General features: G+C 34.5%; 1 long non-coding RNA gene across 1 annotated transcript; it reads left to right on the top strand.

Moving 5' to 3' along the window:
- Positions 1-1,515: 1,515 nt before the first annotated feature.
- LOC143068865 (uncharacterized) lies at positions 1,516-5,661 on the top strand. The gene is made up of 2 exons (XR_012976262.1): positions 1,516-1,585; positions 2,682-5,661. It is a non-coding gene; the product is annotated as an uncharacterized LOC143068865 (long non-coding RNA).
- The last annotated feature ends 14,270 nt before the right edge of the window (positions 5,662-19,931 follow it).

Raw genomic sequence — 19,931 nt, 5'->3', positions numbered from 1 at the left:
ATATCTAAACATTTTTTTCGGAATTTTTTATCCTCAATGCTCTTCAATTTTGTACTTGTTTGGTTTTATAAATATATTTGATATGAGCGTCACTGATGAGTTTTATGTAGACGAAACACGCGTCTAGCTTACTAAATCATAATCCTCGTAACTTTGATAACTACTAAAGTACCTGCTTAGTCGTACAATTATATATTACACCCAAATCAAACCGCAATTTTTTTTCAACTGCCAACATGTATTGTTGAAATTTAAAATCGACAATGTCACGATTGCAGCTGTGCAAGTTCTTGAATGATTTATAATCAGAAGCACTTGTTCTACCTTTCCATCAAAATTTGTATATCCCAGCAGACACAGCCGAAAGCATAAATGTATTTGTTTGCAAATCACACTAGAGTATTCGACGAAGAAAGGATAACGTGTTGGCAATAAACTCTTAAACCCAACATTTTACTCCTACGTTACTTACTTAAGTAGGTTCTGCTTACCATTCCGGAGCACCAGAGATCACCACAGTTTTTAGTGGGGTTCGGGTTGCTTAGTCTTTAGTTTTCTATGTTGTGTCTTCTGTACTATTATTTGTCTGTTTGTCTTTTTTTTTGGCCATGGTGTTGTCAGTTTATTTTCGATCTATGAGTTTGACTGTCTCTCTTGTATCTTTCGTCCCTCTTTTATTTTAAAAAAATCATGAACAATTAATCAAATTTTGGTTTTATGTTCCTTTGGATTTCAACATAAGACGAAAAACTAGACTTGCCTTTATTATTCTCAATACCAACCCTACACAATAATTTCCTAAAAGCAAATATTCTGTTTGGAGGTCTCGTTCAAGAGGGTATTACTATTTTGAGTACAAACCTGAAAATAAGTCGTATTCGGTGTGGCAAGTTCGACGTGAAACGAATTTTTTGTAACTATTGCAACATATGCATCAGTACTTTGAAACATACTTGTTAGGAATAGAAATAAATATGTAGGCTATTGTTGATTAGACACCGTTAATTTGTTATCCTTTATCTTCAAATAATTAACATATGTACTGCCAGATGCCTAAGGATTAAAATTTAAATCCTTGATCAATAAATTAGCATGTACTCGATATTCAGGAACGAATACAATTTATTTAATATTATAAGTGTCAAAAACAAATAATCTATTTAAAAAGTGATTTTAATGTTTACAATTTTATTTCATAACTTCTTGCAGCTGTAAACCACGATATATGGAATTATTTGCAATTGCATCCGTATCCGATTCCTTCATTAGGTTAACAATGGCCTGATTGTCGTTTGAGAAATTCAAAAATATTTTGTCAATAAACGGTTAGATATATAAAGGCAAATATGAATGATCTTGCTCACTACTGTTTTTACAAAATTTAAAATATTAATTGGAAACACCAAAATAAAACACATGATATTAGTAGAAAACCCCCAAAATATCCCGACGCCATTCCATACCTTCTTACTAAGTAAGTAATTTATTCATGTAGTAATCATTTTATGTTTCATGTTTTTGTAGAAAGCTGAATGATGAAGAGCTTTTGAATACATAGTTGCATTAACAAGATGGAACAAAAGAAGTAAGATACTTATTGTGTATTAAGCCTTAATATTCACCAGAAATATCTAAGAAAATAGTTCTAGTTCAAACAATTTTTCACATTTGCCAAAAATGTGAAATCAGTTGCTCAACTTATAAGTAGTTATAAATGGTTTGAACTTGTTTACGTAACTTCATCGCGTGTTTGTTGTGGTTTTGATAGTATTCTTCTGTTGCACTTGTACTTTCATTACTACTTTACTGTAATGTTTTGAAATGTGCAAACCAGTCTAAATGCATATCAAGGCAATTATAACGGGCCTCTAATGGTATTGACCCGATAAAGTGCTTCTGGCGCTAGTTATCTCCGGTGTGTCTGGTGTCGTCTGTTTACAACTTAAATCAAATCAAAAAACATTTTAAATGTTTAAAAATCGTTTAAATGGTTGGTTCGCATGGAGTGCCTGTGAACTATAGCTGGCTTTTCCTTCCGAGTATCAAGTTTTCTTAACACACAACTCGTCTATTATCTGTAATAATTCCATTTATGTTAATTTGGCACTTTAGTAACGATTTATATATGATAACGGCAATCGCTTGAACAAACTCATTATGTTTTTCATTTTCTTCAACTCAATGATTGTACAATACTGTGGATTCATTATTATTCTTTGGATACCAATTTTACTGGTGAACCACGAATTCAAATATCCAACGAACTGCAAATTTTCTATAGGGTTGTAAGCAGACTTTGACAAAACCACGAAATCAAATATCCACGAAAATGCAAGTTTTCACAAATCCATGAAAAGTGGTACCCACGAAAATAAATGAATCCACAGTATCCGTCATCATTTAATCATAGTCTCTAGCTGAGCAAGCCTGTAAATATGTACTCATTTTAATTTTTTATTTAGTTTTATTTTGAATCAAATTTAAAGTTCAGTAATGACATACAATGCAAGAGATATTTTGAACCATTTGACTCCTTAGTGTAGATGAAATTGATAGATTTATTGTTGGTTGCCTAACGTCCATTTGCAAAATTATGGATTATACACTATACTTTTTTGTGATACAAAATAACATGGCGAATCGATTGAGAAAATATTTATTTTTTTACTATCACATTTCAGGAAAGATGAGTGGATGTCGTTGCCAGTAAATGAAAAACAATTGCATGATTTATTTCTCAGAGGTAAGCGTCACCCTGCTATGAAGATGGCTGATATTGCAATGAAGATGAAACGATCTCCAAATCAAGTTTTCATATTGCTTGTTGGTTTGAGCGGTGCTGGGAAAAGTTCCACAGTTAATAACCTTTTCGAAACAAATGTTGCCGAAACCAGCGAACTTCGGTCAGAGACACGTTCAACAATTGAATATACAGTGCAAATGAAGTCAACTGAATGGAGAATTCCAGACCTTCAGCTATCTATTATAGATACTCCTGGGTTTTGTGACACCGATGGTCTTGAACAAGATGCAAAAATATCATGTCTATAAAATACTTTCTTGAATCTCATCCGCACATTAGAAAGAGTTATCCAAAATTGGTCATGATAGTACTGAACATCCAGGACAACAGAATAGAAGGGGAAAGCTCTAATTTTGCGAAGATGTTAAAAGGCATCAGTAATGTCAATGCGATCGATAATCGCAATCCAAATGTAGTAGTAGTTCTTACACATGCTACTTCTATTGCTCGAAACCCAAAACGGTGGGAAGAAAAGGTTGAACTGAAGAAAGCACAAGTTCAAGCTATAGTTCAAATTCATCTAGGTATTAATCCAGAGATTGTGGTGCAAGAAAACATGCCTGAAGATAATGATTTAGAGCCTGACGGTGATTGGTATCTCCTGCCGAACGGTGACAAACAACCAAAGATATTATTCCAAGCGTGTAAAAGAATATTGAACAGAGCAAAAGATGAAATAGGACATGAAGCTATCGCAGTTTGTTTTAGAAAAGGCTTGGACAAGAGCGTTATCACTGGACAAATTGTTCCAGCTTCAGCAGTAAAACCGGAACACACCCAAGCAATGCATACAATATTGCTCCAGTCGGTTGTAATGGTTTTGACATCAGAGGTAGGTAGTATGTTAGAGAATTACAAAAAGCAAAAAAATGTGAAGACGCTTGATAATGGTATCTTAATTCTACAAGTAAGATTTCGAGATCTTGGTATTTCCAGAACAGATGATCTGCAGAACATGTCAATGAATAACTTAATGGCAAAAATGTATCCAATCAGAATAACCAAGGAGATGCAGAAAATTTTAGAAGAAGTGTTTGGTTTATCTTACGAACAGAGTGCTGGTTTTGATTACCATGTAGGAAAAGGTTACAACATTTTTAAAGATTCAGCAACTCAATTTTCACCATTAGTTATGCAAGAAAATGACAAAATTCAATATGGCCTTGCTGCAAATGTCAAGCTGAAAGAATGTGCCTCATTTGAAATCAAATGTGAATCGATTAAAGATACCAATGATTATGTAAGCCAGCGATTAAGAGAGTTACATGTAGATACAGAAGGAGGCGTCAATTTCGAATCCTTTAATTTACAACTTTGAAGTGGGTTTAATGAAAGCAGTGTGTCCAGCAACTCTGCAACGCAAACACTAGATAAGTCATCGTTCTCAGTAGAACACAGAATTCAACAAGTAGAGGTACGGCAACCGTATATAACCACTGACAATTTTAAAGCTGATGTTATAGCTCTTCCTGCAGACTATGACATGAAAGATAAAAGCAATCTGTCGAGGTGGAAAGCTTTTTTTGACAAATGGGGAATGTATGTCGTTACTGGTGCATATATAGGAGGATCCTTAACTGGTCAGGTGAAGGTAGTGAAGGAGCAGTCTGCGCACAACACTTCTGAAGACGCACAAACTGCTTTGGCAATTAAAATGTCTTTTCTTCAGAGCAATGCAGCGTTAGATTTTTCAAAAGAAGATGAACAAAGTACCATTAAGAAGGATATTTCCACCATTCATTCATTATCTTTAAATTGGAGCGGCGGAAACAGAAAAAACACATAAAACATCTTTAGAAAACATTGATCGAAACGATTGGATTGCATGGGTAGAGTCTTTGGAGTATTCTCCAGTTCCTCTATGGAGTTCTCTTGACCTTCTACCTTTATATCATCTGGTATCTGAAGTAAGTCAAGACAAAGGTACAAAAATGCAGATGGCTATGAACTTAGCTTTGAAGGGTGAATTTACTTATACACAACCAACAGTTGATGATAGGAATGCAGCTGCTCCGTCCAATAGCAATGATGGTGGTTGTTTCCATGAAGATTCTCTTGTAATGCTCCACAATAGAAAGCTAAAACGAATGAAAGATCTCTCGGTTGGTGACAAGGTCCTGATCATGGACAACAATGGAACACTTGTACAAGACGAGTTGATTGCATGGATTCATAGAGTAAATACCGGGCAATATATATTTCTTCAGATTGTTCATGACCTTGGCATGATTACACTGACTCCGGAACATAATATTTGTAGGCAAGAGTCGAAACCCAAGACATGCATCCGATATTAGACCAGGAGATGAACTAAACTTTTTCACAATTAATGATGACCGTCAAAAAGTAACCATCGCTATTGTCTCATCTATACATAAGGTAGCAAGGAGAGGAATTTATTCTCCATTGACGTACAGTGGGCGTCTACTGGTAGACAATATTGATGTCAGTTGTTACTGTACCCTCAATCCACTACAGATCGTAGGAAAGGACATAATATCATCACATGCACTTGCGCATGTAGGTTTTCTGCCGTTAAGAATAGCTTTCAAATTTGGTTTGAACATCAGTTCCCGCCAATTTATCACAAAAGTGGAATTCATAGCTATGCACGATTGCTTATGAATGTTATATTGTGGTAATTATAGCATTTGTTAGATGTAACATTTCTTGTTTGAACATTGCTTGATGTTCTTAAAGTCTCACATACAACTTACAAATCCAATAAATGCCGTGAGTTTTTAAAATCATATATATTTCTTGAGAAATGAAAATTTTCCACAAAATCATTTGCAGTCTATCTGTCCATTTAAATGTTTATCAGTTCTTTTTATTGAATAAATACAATAGGTATTGTTCTCTTTGTAGTTTTTCGCTGCTACCTTTAAAAGAGCAGATCATACTTCATTTGTGACACTTGTCATTCGCGTGTTGTTCATGTCATTACAAAACCCGGTAATAAGTCTTAATCGGAAGGGACAATTTGGGAAAAGGGGTATGAGTTGTAGTAACGACATAAGGAAGACATACGTTATCATCTGTGAAACGGATATTTTCTTACGCTCAACCAACGTAAAACTCCGTATGCAGGCGCTGTTGAAATGTTGCAACAAAGAAATAGAAATTACACAATTGGGAAACAGTAATCATATCTTTTGTCATCAAGTTTTGTTTTCAACTTACCCTCATTGTCGATTTCTACATGTTAGTCAAAATATAAAGAAGTCTAAACTGTATCTTTTGTATCCTTATCCCAAGTTCGGTTTCTTCAACAAAGTCACCAAAATTTATTTTTTTTAGTAAGAAATTCCTTTTAGGAGAAATCTTTTCTTCATTGATTTATTTACCTGAAGAAACAATTGTCTTCGTGATGAACTTACATTATGTAACTGAAGATAAAATTATTTTCGTGATGAATTTACCTGAAGATAAAATGACGCATTTACTTGAAGAAAAAAGATCATACATGTATCAACTCACAAAACTACATATGTGTATTGATTTAATATCAGTGTTATATTATGAATCTGTGCAATAAAAATACTGATTCAAACATTAAGAGTTGATTTCTAGGAACATTTGCAAATTGTTCCTATTGAAATTTATTTTTGTTTATTTTTGCATTGGCAAATAATAATTCGAAAATGTCGATGTTTAAATTAGGACCGTCTTTAATGTATTCTGTGTCTAAACAAACACAAACAAACGTAAATTTTAATAAGCATAATGCTAAAAGATATCAACTTTTTATAATATTCTATAAAAATCCTGGAAAGTCCGCTTGGACAATTCCACATCACCTTGGCAAGTTAATGTGAACAGCAATTACAATTATTTTCATCAGCTGATATTGAAATCATTTAAATATCTTGTATTAAACAAGCCACGAATGCTTCTGGTATATTTTTTACTGTACACTTTTTGATTCTCTGCTTAGGTTAGGCATATATAATGTATCATTTAAAAAAAAAAAATTCGAATTATGGAACCCCTCATTTTCATGTTATGCTTTATATGATTTTGAGAATGTGGAATTATTTTGAAGAATATAATTTCCTTTTTTAGTTGGTTCATTGCAATATAATGCATTTGCATAGTTGGTTGGTTTTATCTATTAAAGGGGTATTAGCCGTCAAATTCATGTTCACCCATTTGACTCAAACTCTCATATTTGATTTATAACATACTAAAACGTATATTCAAGTTATACAAATAAAATTGAGAATGGAAATGGGGAGTCTAGAATAAACAATTTACAATGCATAGGTTCCATAATAGTATCAGTATTTCGTGTGAATTATAGTAAAAACGTCATCTTACCAACCATCGAGATGAGCTACGTAGACTGTCAACGGTCATTTACCCTGATATAAACGTATATCCAAGTTATAGAAAAGTCTAGAATAAACAATTTACAATGCATAGGTTCCATAATAGTATCAGTATTTCGTGTGTATTTTAGTCTAAACGCCATCTTACTAACTATCGAGGTGGCATACGAAGACTTTCGACGGTCATATGCCTCAATATAGAAATAGATATAGATATAAATAGATAGTTGTCTAGTGCAATTAGGTTTTTTATATCTGTTTGAATTCATATAGTTTAGATAATGTATGTTAATCATAGTTTTTACCTGTATAAGAATGATATTTCGTGGATCGAATTGGTCAATCAAATAGTTTACCCTTGTTCCATTTGCAATGCTGACAGTATTTACCTTTTCAAAATTGAACACGTCTAATTCATGCGTAACCCATCTCTAGTTAGGGGTTTTATATCCCATACATTTTAGCTATTGCCCATTTAAGAATGTAGAAAAAAAAATATCATATTATTGAAAACATAAAATTTCAAACTGAATTTATAATATAACAAAAAGTGTATATGTTACAGGCATTTTCTAAATTTAGGCATTTTGTAAAATGACTGAATAAATTATTCAGAAAAATTATAAAATGCCTAACCTGGACAGGCATTATACAAAATGATAGAAAATACCTAGTCATTTTGTAAAATGACTGAAAATTTAAAGCAATATCAACAAATTGCCTGTTCAGTTTTAGGCAATTTGTAGAAGAATGTTATCCCTGACAACAGTGAACAAAATCAAAGTATATGGCAAAGAAAATAACTTATATGGTTGGGAACAGCTGGGAAGAGTTGTTTATCATATGATGTGTACGTTTGTTGTGAAACTAAATAAAGTATATACTCACACTGTATTTCAGATACCAGAAATGAATTTGTGAATATTTTGTCAAAATGGCAGGACAAATTGTTCCGTTAATAGAACAAAATTTACAATAGAAATTTTAGAAACTCTTGATTCAAAATTGAAAATTTAAATGAAGCATAGGAAGCAGAAATTTTTTTTTTCTTGACTGATTGTTTTTAGTTGGCTTTTAGTCGCAAATAAGTCATGCATTTTTTTGTGATGCAAAGATGTGGTTGGTAGTCATATGATACAATTTTCAATCAAGATAGCCTATTAGAATAAGCGGGTAGGTTTGAATTTATTTGTGAAAAAGATTACAAAAAAAACCGTTTTAAATTGACTATAAAGCGCAAATATAAAATAATTTCGTCGTTCAAAGTGTTTTAAAACTATAATAGAACAACAACATAATTCGATTTAAAGGGCTCGACCATTAAATCGCGTTATCAGAGGAAGACCATCAATAGTTCATTAGAAGGTCAAAGCAGACGCGCATGTCTAAATTTATTACACTACATATAAATTAACTCCTCTTGCACGCTCATCACAAATATTGCAAACACTATCTTCAAGGATTTATATTGATTTAAGGTTAGTGATGCCTAGGGGAAAAACTGTCGCGAGGGGGAAAGGAGTTAAAAGAAGGAGAACAGCCCGTGTTACTGAGAATGACAGGACAGCTGCACTGTCTCAAACAGAACATGATGTAGTGCCGCCCCGGACGCAAATTACAACATCTAATGCACCAGGACCATCTACCATGTCTATAAACAGTTCAGTAGATTTACCGAATAATGAAGAGTCCGTAATGCCTGCGTATTCTCAAAACATCAATGAACAAGGTACATTTCAAAATTTTGAATCTAAGTTAATTCTGTAAATGAAATTGCCAGCATCAGCAATGACTTGGGTAATAATGTTTCTAGCAATATCAGACAAAAAATCTTAAATGGTGAATATATTGATCTGGGTTTTTTATTGTCGAACCCAGTACCTATTGATGATAATTCTAATACTTTAATAATTATAGATGGTGTTCTACAATCTAAACCGAAAGCATCAACAGTAAAGATTAATAGTATTAGTCAGTGGACTGATGCATTCCTGATTTTCATTGATATTTACTTGTCAAGTCATTTGGAAGAGGCAAGAGGGCTTCTGAAATACATGAGTAACATACGACTGGGAGCTAGTAGGGTTCCCGGCTTAGGTTGGAAGAGGTATGACGAGCAATTCCGTTTAAAAAAATAAGAATGCCGTCTTGTAACTGGGGGACAGTTGATTTAGAGCTTTGGTTACTCTTCATGTATGATGATAACACACAAAATAACCAAAACCATGTAACTAATGCGTATAAATGATATGATTATAACAATGGATCTTGTACTAGGCCTTATACTGTCATTATTCACATAGTTGTTTACGTTGTTCAGGTATTCATCCATCGGTAAACTGTACACGATTTCATGGTGCTCAGACAATTTTTAGTTTTAGGTGAGGTCCTAGATTCGTTGCTGGACAACCAAATAACAGTTCACAACGAGGCTCGAGTGCTAATACAAGGGCAGCTGTCAGATTCCAGCGACCAGCTTTCAACGGTTCATTCAATCGCTAATAAGCCAATTAAATTTGATGTTCTTTGCAAGTTTTTGGAAAATTATAGTAATAAAACAGTTGCTTCAGAATTATATTGGGGATTTTTGGAAGGTTTTCGTCTAAATTATACTGGACCTAGGATGAATACTGATTGTAGAAATCTAGTTTCTGTTTTTGGCAATGAAGTTGAAGTTGAAAAAAAAATATTAAAAGAAAATAATTTGGGAAGAATAGCTGGTCCATTTAACAATATACCACTTTTTAATCAAAGATTGTCTCCTATTGGCTTATGTCCTAAAAAGGATGGTTCTTGGAGGCTTATACAGCATTTATCATACCCACACGGTTTAAGCGTAAATGATTATATTGATAAGGGCTTGTGTTCTGTGACTTATACGCCGTTCGACAATGCACTAGATATGGTGGATAGCCAAGGAAAGTTCGACCTTATTGGAAAAAAAGATATCAGCTCGGCATTTAGGCTTTTACCAGTAAATCCGGATGATTTCGAGTTATTGGGTTTCAAATTTTTGGACTTTTGTGGATTTTGTGGACCGCTGTTTGCCTCAAGGTTGTAGTTTGTCTTGCGCAACGTTTAAAAAATTCTCAACATTTCTAGAATGTATCTTTCAGGACAAAACGGGATCGGAAAGTGTTATACACTACTTAGATGATTTTTTGTTTGCCCGGGGACTGATTCAACTTGCCTTAACCCGATGAGTGAATTTGATTGTTTATGTGATCACTTAGGAGTTCCTTTGGCACATGATACGACCGTCGGTCCAACTCATGTTCTTACTTTTTTGGATCTTGAAATTAATACAATTGAAATGTCTGTAAATATTCCCAGAGAGAAATTGCTGAAATTGAAAACAGTAATTTCAAACTTGTTAGGCAAAAAAAAGAACAACATTACGTGTTCTCCAGTCTTTTACAGGCATTTTGAATTTTTGTTCGAGGGTGATCCCTACGGGTAGGGCATTCAACAGACGTTTTTATGATGCAATGTCATGAATATCAAATCCTCGGCACCATATAAGGCTCACTGCGTCAATTAAGGAAGAGATAAGGCTGTGGTCGTTATTTTTAGATTGTTTTAAAGGCAAATTTTATTTTCACGATTCCGGTTGGATATCAAATGTTGATATGGAGTTATTTACTGATGGTGTTGGGAGTGCGTTTGATGGATGTGCTTCGTATTTACATCCTAATTGGGCTTTCTTTCCTTGGCCATCATTTTGGTTAGGTTGCGATATATTAAAGGACATTACATTTTTAGAGTTATTACCTATTGTATTAGCCTTTCATTTGTGGTATGAGATCTTTGCGAATAAGAAAAATATCTTACACGTTGACAATAAGGCACTTGTTCATATCTTGAATTCTAAAACGTCTAGATCAAGAAGGTTTATAATATTCAGTTAAAAGCAATGCATATTACATCAAACAAAAACTGTATTGCGGATGCAATTTCTCGTCACCTGTGGACACGGTTTCGTCGCATGTTTTCAGAGGCGCTACAAGAACCAGAAAAGGTTCCACAGTCTTTTCTTCAAGTGAGCTCAAATGTCAATCCAACAAGTTGTTAACGGCGTCAATCTCACCAAACACAAGTGAAACTTATGAAACTGCTGTCAGGCCATTTGATCAATTTAGATCTTCACACGTGCATGCCATTGATTAGCCACCCTCACTTAATGTTATCTTTAACTTTATAGCATATTTATCTGTGCGAGGTTATGCTCCGTCTACTGTCAAGTCTTATATTTTTGGTATAGCCTTTAAATGTAAAATGTAAAATATTACTGATAACACTCACAATTTTATAATTAAGAAAATGTTAATTGGAATGGAAAGGCTTGACAAACGAGTGGATTCAAGATTGCCAATTACACCACAGATTTTAGATAAATTGATTTCACTATTACCATCTAAAAACGTATATGTCCCTCACAGTATGAGAACTTATTGTTTTCGGGGTTGTTTAGTTTGGCGTATTTCGGTTTTTGCAGGATAGGGGAATTAGTAGTCAATAAATCACTGGCACATTCTCACACTTTGTCGTTAGATGATTTTAGTTTTTTTTTAGAAAATAACGCTTCTATTAACCTTAAATTTTCAAAAACTGATCAGTTAGGTAAAGGTAGTTAAATAATTATACCTTCAATTAACTTCCATGTATGTCCTGTTCATTTATTAAAGAAATATTTCATTGCCAGGCCCAAAAATGGTCCTGCATTCATACACTTCGGTGTTCTAAAGAAAGCTCTGAATGTGGCGAATATTACATCGAAAAATTTTCAAAGTCATAGTTTTAGGATAGGAGCTGCATCTCAGTCTTCGAAAATGGGGTTTTCTGATGATGAAATTCAGGATTTTGGTCATTGGGAATCAAAAGCTTATAAAAGATATATCAGAATACCAACGCTAAAGTTAGCAAGTCAAATTTAATATGTGTCATCATTTATTTGTTTGTATATATTGTATATTATTGATTTGAAATTTGAATACTCGCCTGATCGTCACTTTTAGACTTTCAGGTCAACAAAAGAGTGTTTGGTTGGTGGGTTCTTCAATCATCAAACATGCATTTGTACATGCTAGAAAGTCTGTCGATGGTGTAAATTTAGGTTTGGAACGAAAAAAACTACAATATGGTGGCAAGGAAAAAGTGGAATGAGGATTTGTGAGATAATACCCAAAGTCAAACATTTGCTTACATTTGAAGAACCCCCGCAAGTATTAGTATTTCACTGTAGTGGAAATGATATAGGACAAAAAGTGTCATGTGTATTAGGACACGATATTTTAAAAGTAATTGATTGCCTTCGGGTCTTACTACCACAGTCAAAATTTGTTTGGTCTCAAATTTTACCCAGATTGAAATACAGGAATGAGATTGTACACAGATCTTTGAACAGAGCTAGAGTTAGATTAAATAGTTTAGTAGCTACATATATCATCAAACATGGCGGTGCTTATATTAGATATCCAGAAATATCTGAAGACAACCCAGATTTATTTTTAGACGGTATTCATTTATCAGATATCGGAAATGATTTGTTTTTGTATAGGTAACAGCAAGGTTTATTTGACATTATAAAATTTTCGCATTCAATTGTCCACAAAACGGCGAAGTAGGTCCATGGCTTCGGGAATCTGTTAGCTTGTAGTTACGGTGGTCAGATTCTTTAACATACAGTTTTTTTTTTATTTTTCAATTAAATCGCCTTCATAGTACTGGTTGGCGGTAACAATTTTCGAAACATTCTGTTATGACAGAAAATTTCTAATTTGTTTAGTGCTGGACTTTTTAGGCTGCACCAGTACCAAAAACTTGATTTATTATTATTTAATTTAGAACATTAATTCATTTCTTCATTTACACTTCAAACGTAGTTTTTCATGTTGATTTGGACATCTGTTGCCAGGGTTCAATTCAGCACACTTTTAATTCATAATCTCATTACATTTTCGTTTTATTTAATTTTAATTATCTATTATATTTTGAAGATTTGATTTATAATATTTATTTACGGTTACCCAAAGACCCTTTGTTCATGGGTTGGTAACCGACAGAAGCCGTGATCTTACTTCGCCAAAAAAATATATATTATTCTTAACGTGTGTTATCTCTTATAATGGCATTATAATAGAAAAATAACATAATGTCGGGATGTTTAAAAGTACAGTGCCACGATATTTGTACCAAAAAAACACAAAAAGTCACACCAGCAAAAATGAAAGATAATACAAACAACTTACACATTGACGGGATGCATAAGTACCAAGCCACGTCAAATGAATATTACCAAAAACAGACCAAACAGTAAAGGTAAAAACAAAGACAAATAAAAGAACAATATAAAACGTTATTAAGAGGATAAAGAACTTCAATTCAATAAATGCAGTGAGTATGGATTACCAATTGAATTGAAAATAGAAACGGGGAATGTGAAAAAGATACAACAAACCGACCAAAAGAGCAGAAAACAGCTCAAAACCACTAATGGGTCTTCAATACAGCGAGAATATATCAGGGGCGGATCCAGGATTTTCGGTTAGGGGGGAGCGCAAACTTAAATTTTTTTTTGAGGTATTATTATAGAAATTATTGAAATATTCTTCTAGAGAGGGTGCAATGTAGATATCTTGCCAAGCGTGGCGAGAAATAAATATTTTGTGGTAAAATTAGCGTCAAATAAGTTTCAAGCTAAACCCGCATAAATCCACCCCTGACAATCTGTAATCACTATAATTAACAAGAAATCTGCGAGCTTCTATTCATTGACTCAATAATAGCTCACCGACCAATATAAGATTTTGAAAACAAATATTTCTACTTTTGCCAGCGATTTTTAATTGTCTTTAAAAGTTTCTTAATTTTTCTTTTCTTCTTTTTCCGGAGGTCGTGTCCAACTTTTTATATACATTTCTACCGCAAACCAGTAAAATCAGAATGAGGTCCTTGCGAAGATGTGTTTATTTTCGTTGGATCCTATGTAATACGGTAGTACGGGTTGGGGGCCTTCACCGTTTATGCATGCTTCGGCAAACTTTACAGGTTGAAATATTGATATCATACAGAGATGTTTAACAATGATACAAATTAATAAACGAACCTTTCGCTTGAACCAGTATTCCTATCTTTCATTAAGAAAGAATTTAAACAGGACTGTTTTCTTGGCCGTGCCATAATGAAATAACCAACCCAACCGCGGGTAGGGCACTTTCGCCTACTTCGTGGGAAAGTGAAGTAGGGTTGTTTTTGAACTTATCAAAGCAATTGTTTATAAAATCCGCAACTACCATGTCACATTGTTTTACTTGAACTGCTAAAAGCCTATGATATTTTTTCACCAAACGTAGTACCACGATGAAGTATAATATATTTATAGAACTTATAAATAAATCATAGGTCAGTTTATTAGTAATCACGTTGATTCTGTTAAACTTACTGTTTTATATACTTCTTTGAATGTTAAAACAGATACAATGCGACGAGATTAATATTCGTCGTCTGTTCAGATACTTTATTCAGCTGAGGACAACCCATGCTTTGCAAATTTTAGGGGGGGGGGGTGCACGCCCGCCACGCCCCCGCCTAAATACGCCCTTGTAACTTTTATCAATTAAATTATTTTATTCAATGGCATATCTAATACCCCAGTCCCACTAGGCCACGATCGCACTACGATCTGTGAAAAAAATGCAAATTTTGATGATCGTGGTACGATCGTGGTGAGGTCTTCAAGATCGTGAAGAGCGTGGCCATCTTTGAACATGTTCAAAACAATCGTGGTGCGGTCGTGGCGAAATAAGGTCGTAGTATAAGCGTAGTGAGAGCGCACTAAGATCGTAGTAAGATCGCAAAGGTCGCTGTACAATCGTAGCGAGAGCGTAGCGAAAGCTTGATTCTATTCGGAGAGATTGCGCTACGATCTCACAGCGACGTTATCACGACCTTACTACGACCTTACTACGACCATCACGTTCTCACCGCGACCCAACTACGGTTCCAATACGAATTTACCACGCTGTTCACGACCATAGTACGATTCTAGCACGCCCTTGCCGTCCTCATCACGCTCTTCTCACGACGTTACTATACGTTCACACTACGACCATCATTTTTATTGTCATTTTCACATAAAATATATAAAAAAAACCTCCCTAGATTGTGTTTGTCTGAATGTATTTACCCATTTGCTCTAACGGCTCAACCATGCTTCTCGTTTTATATAGATTAGACTGTTGGTTTTCTCGTTTAAATGGTTTAACATTAGTATTTTTTTTTGCCCTTTATAGCGTGCTGATAGGTGTGAGCCAAGGCTCCGTATTGAAGGCCGTACCTTGGCCTATAATGGTTTACTTTTATAGGTTTTTACGTTGATGGAGAGTTGTCTCATTGGCACTCATACCACATCTTCCTATATATATATATTGACACGTCTGTGTCATATCTGCTATCGTTCACTAAAATATCGTCATTTGAGCTTAATGGACCAGCAATACATGTAGGTTGTAATTTAGGTTTGATTGGTCGTTCCGACATCTCTTGATGACAAGTTTTATACTACTTATGTGTATAGTATCAGTTTAATTGAAGTCTGGAGCTGGCATGTCAGTTAACTGCTAGTAGTCTGTTGTTATTTATGTATTATTGTCATTTTGTTTTTTTTTTCTTGAGTCACATCTTCTGACATCAGACTCGGACTTCTCTTGAACTGAATTTTAATGTGCGTATTGTTATGCGTTTACTTTTCTTCATTGGCTAGAGGTATAGGGGGAGGGTTGAGATCTCACAAACATGTTTTATATAGATTAGACCGTTGGTTTTCCCGTTTGAATGGTTTTATACTATTAATTTTGGGGCCCTTTATAGCTTGTTGTTCGGTGTGAGCCAAGGCTCCGTGTTGAAGGCCGTTTTTTAACCTATAATGGTTTACTTTTTTAAATTGTTATTTGGATGGAGAGTTGTCTCATTGGCACTCACACCACATCTGCCTTTATCTATTAGCCCCATTATTTTTGCGCCTGTCCCAAGTCAGGAGCCTCTGGCCTTTGTTAGTCTTGTACTATTTTTAATTTTAGTTTCTTGTGTACTATTTGGAGTTTAGTATGGCGTTCATACTTTGCTCCCTCTACCTCTACAGCAACCCGTACCACCACGCCCACGTGTTCTAGTAGATTTTGGTGGCATGACTGTATTGTTTCCGAGAAATCTCCGTTTTAATCAGAAATAGAAGGAATTGAACTATATTGATATGATACACGATATTGACGGTATTGCTGAGAACGTAGTAACATCGCGATATGAACGTAGTATAATCGTGGTAAGAACGTACTATAATCGCAGTAAGATCGTGTTGCAATCGGATAACTCGTGGTATGGTCGTAGTGAGAACGTGAAGAGCGTATAAGTACCGATTATCAGGTTATCTGCATGTTGATATCGTAAAATATCAGCTGCGAGACATAATATGAAGCTTTTTGTCGAGTGAGCGTAGCGAACGAGATCAAAAAGCCTTCATATAATGTCAAGCAGCTGATATTTTACAATATCAATATGCAGATAATCTGATAATCGATTTATCGGGCTATCTTTGCGTGTTTCAGAAGCGTTTTCTTTGTTTCACCAGCACACAAAAGATGACTTGATAAGTTCGGGTCAAAGTTATTAACGTCGGTTCAAACATTATGACGTCGCTGATATGTCCGGGTCAAAGACATCATACGGAATAATATTAATAGCTGAACAGAGTGATATAGACAATGGGACGACCGATAAAGATCTTTATAAGCGTAGTGCGGTCGCAGAATAAGCGCGGTGAGAACGTGGTTTAATCGTAGCGGGATCGTTGTAGAAGCGTAATTAGGACGTAGTAGTATCGTGAAAGCAACGATTAACATTTTCATGGGGCTCATACCGCGAACTCACCACGATCTAAATTTATTTTAGATAGCGGTGAGCGTGGTGCGATCGTGGTCTAGAGGGACTGGGGCTTAATTAGGAAGTTATAGCTGAAATATTTTCCATTATTTTTCAAAGCAAATTATATCAATTTTCACTCCTTCTTACTAAATTTGTATAAACTTCAAGATTTTCCTGAATTATTAAAACCAGGTTTTTTTCCAAAATGAATATTTTCGAAGGGTTAAATATTTCGCAGTGGTGTCTTGCCATGGCTTTGTTTGGACTTGTTTGTTTGTCCCTAATATTTTATTAACTGTGCATTTGCATTCAGACATCGCGATCAAATGTATTCGTTCATAGTGTATTAATTTACGTTTTTAGATGGAGTCAGGCCTGCCAATTGATATTTTATCGTGTGTTTTTCTATGGTGTGATGTTATGCTATTGTTTCAGAAAAAGGAAAAAGGTGTTTTTCCATTAAAACGTTTAATCCCGCTGCAAATGTTTGCACCTGTCATAAGTCAGGAATCTGATGTACAGTAGTTGTTTGTTTATGTAATTTATACGTGTGTCTCGTTTCTCGTTTTTCTATATAGATTAGACCGTTGGTTTTCCCGTTTGAATGGTTTTACACTAGTAATTTTGGGGCCCTTCATAGCTTGTTGTTCGGTGTGAGCCAAGGCTCCGTGTTGAAGGCCGTACATTGACTTATAAATAATGGTTTACTTTTTTTAAATTGTTATTTGGATGGAGAGTTGTCTCATTGGCACTCACACCATATTTTCCTATATCTATATAGTAAATAGTTTTTATGCCCCACCTACGATAGTAGAGGGGCATTATGTTTTCTGGTCTGTGCGTCCGTTCGTCCGTCCGTTCGTTCGTTCGTCCGTCTGTCCCGCTTCAGGTTAAAGTTTTTGGTCAAGGTAGTTTTTGATGAAGTTGAAGTCCAATCAACTTGAAACTTAGTATACATGTTCCCTATGATATGATCTTTCTAATTTAAATGCCAAATTAGAGTTTTGACCCCAATTTTACGGTTCACTGAACATAGAAAATGATAGTGCAAATTTCAGGTTAAAGTTTTTGGTCAAGGTAGTTTTTGATAAAGTAGAAGTCCAACCAACTTGAAACTTAGTATACATGTTCCCTTTGATAAGATCATTCTAATTTTAATGCCAAATTAGAGAATTTATTCCAATTTCACGGTCCATTAAACATAGAAAATGATAGTGCGAGTGGGGCATCCGTGTACTGTGGACACATTCTTGTTATTTCTATTAAAAAAGAGGGACGAAAGATACCAGAATGAAAGTCAAACTCATAAATCGAAAATAAACTGACAACGCCTGGCTAAAAATGAAATAAGACCAACAGACGAACAATAGAACACATAACACAAAATAGAAAACTAAAGAATTAGCAACACGAACCCCACCAAAAACTAGGGGTGATCTCACGTGCTCCGGAAGGGTAAGCAGATCCTGCTCCACATGTGGCACCCGTCGTGTTGCTTATGTTATAACAAATCCGGTATATAGTATAATTCGGTATGTCACATTCATAAAAGGGAAGGGGATCGCAGTTACGACGTAAGGAACATATCCGATATCATTTGGGAAACGGTTATTCCATAACGGTCAATTCCATAACGGTCAACCAACTCGTGATGCCGTCCGTAAAATTTACGAAGGGATGATTTCAACTTCACCTTTTGGAACTCTTGGTTTAATAGCTTCCTTTGTGAGCAGCAATCCTCAATCAAGAAAATCATGATAGTAAATGTAAGCACGGGAATATCGTACCAATTAGGAGATATATATATACTCCGTATGTAGGTGCTGATGGAATGTTGCTACTTTGAAATAGAAAGTTCAAAATTGGAAAGCTGAATTCATCTCTTTTGTCGTAAAGGTTTGTTTTCAACCAACCCTCATTGTCAATTTCTAGATGTAAGTCAAGATACGAGGCCGACTTAACTGTATCTATTGTATCCTTTATCTCTAGTTCGATGGGATAGATGCGTTCAACATAGTCACCAAATTTTGAATTATTTAGTGAAAGAACGTCATCTATATATAGGTATTCCAGTTAAAATTTATAGTTACCCAAAAGATTAATAAAACCAGGTTTTTAATTGGCTAAGTTCTTATATTTCTCAAATATAACACTGATTTTCATTGGTGTATACTATTTGGTGATTAAAAGTGACTCTAAAAGTAAAACCTTTCATCAACTTTGTTATGCAATGGGAAGTAACTCCAGCTAATTTATAAGAACTTTGTAAATAAAGGGAAGTAACTCAAACGGTATTACTTACCAAACACTGTTATAGTCTGTTTCAAAATAATAAAAAACTTGAAATTTTAGGTCTGTCTATTATCTGAAATAAATAAAATCACATTAAGTTCATTTCCATGTTACAAATCTATTCAAAAAAGATGAGATCAAAATCTGATGGATGTAAATACTGCTAAAGATTAAGAATAACTTTTAATCAAACCAGGGACTTTCTATACTTTCTATTACATATACCAGAACGGAAAAAGAAATGCATCTTATATTCCTGCATCATTATTAAGACTGGCACGTAATTAATATGCATTCATTGTGTTTACATTCCATGTATAAACAAAATCATAAATTATTATTCTGTTATAACTGAGGACAAACAAAAAATGTAGGGGTATTTGGCCCAAAAAAGTGGATAGTTATTCTATTTAAGATTTCATGCAGGTTTTACATGCAAAATTAAAGGAAAAATTATTATCATGATGGAAAACAATATGATCACCAAGTTGGTATATATGGAAATAGTACAGTGAATACCATTTCAGAAACATTGTGAGATTAAGGGAAACACTTATATACCCCATGTGTATTGGATAAAAAAAAAA

This window comes from Mytilus galloprovincialis, chromosome 3 (assembly GCF_965363235.1).
Source record: "Mytilus galloprovincialis chromosome 3, xbMytGall1.hap1.1, whole genome shotgun sequence".
Classification (NCBI taxonomy): Eukaryota; Metazoa; Mollusca; class Bivalvia; order Mytilida; family Mytilidae; genus Mytilus; species Mytilus galloprovincialis.
Note: the sequence above shows the minus strand (reverse complement) of the source record. Positions and strands in the feature narration are given on the sequence as shown.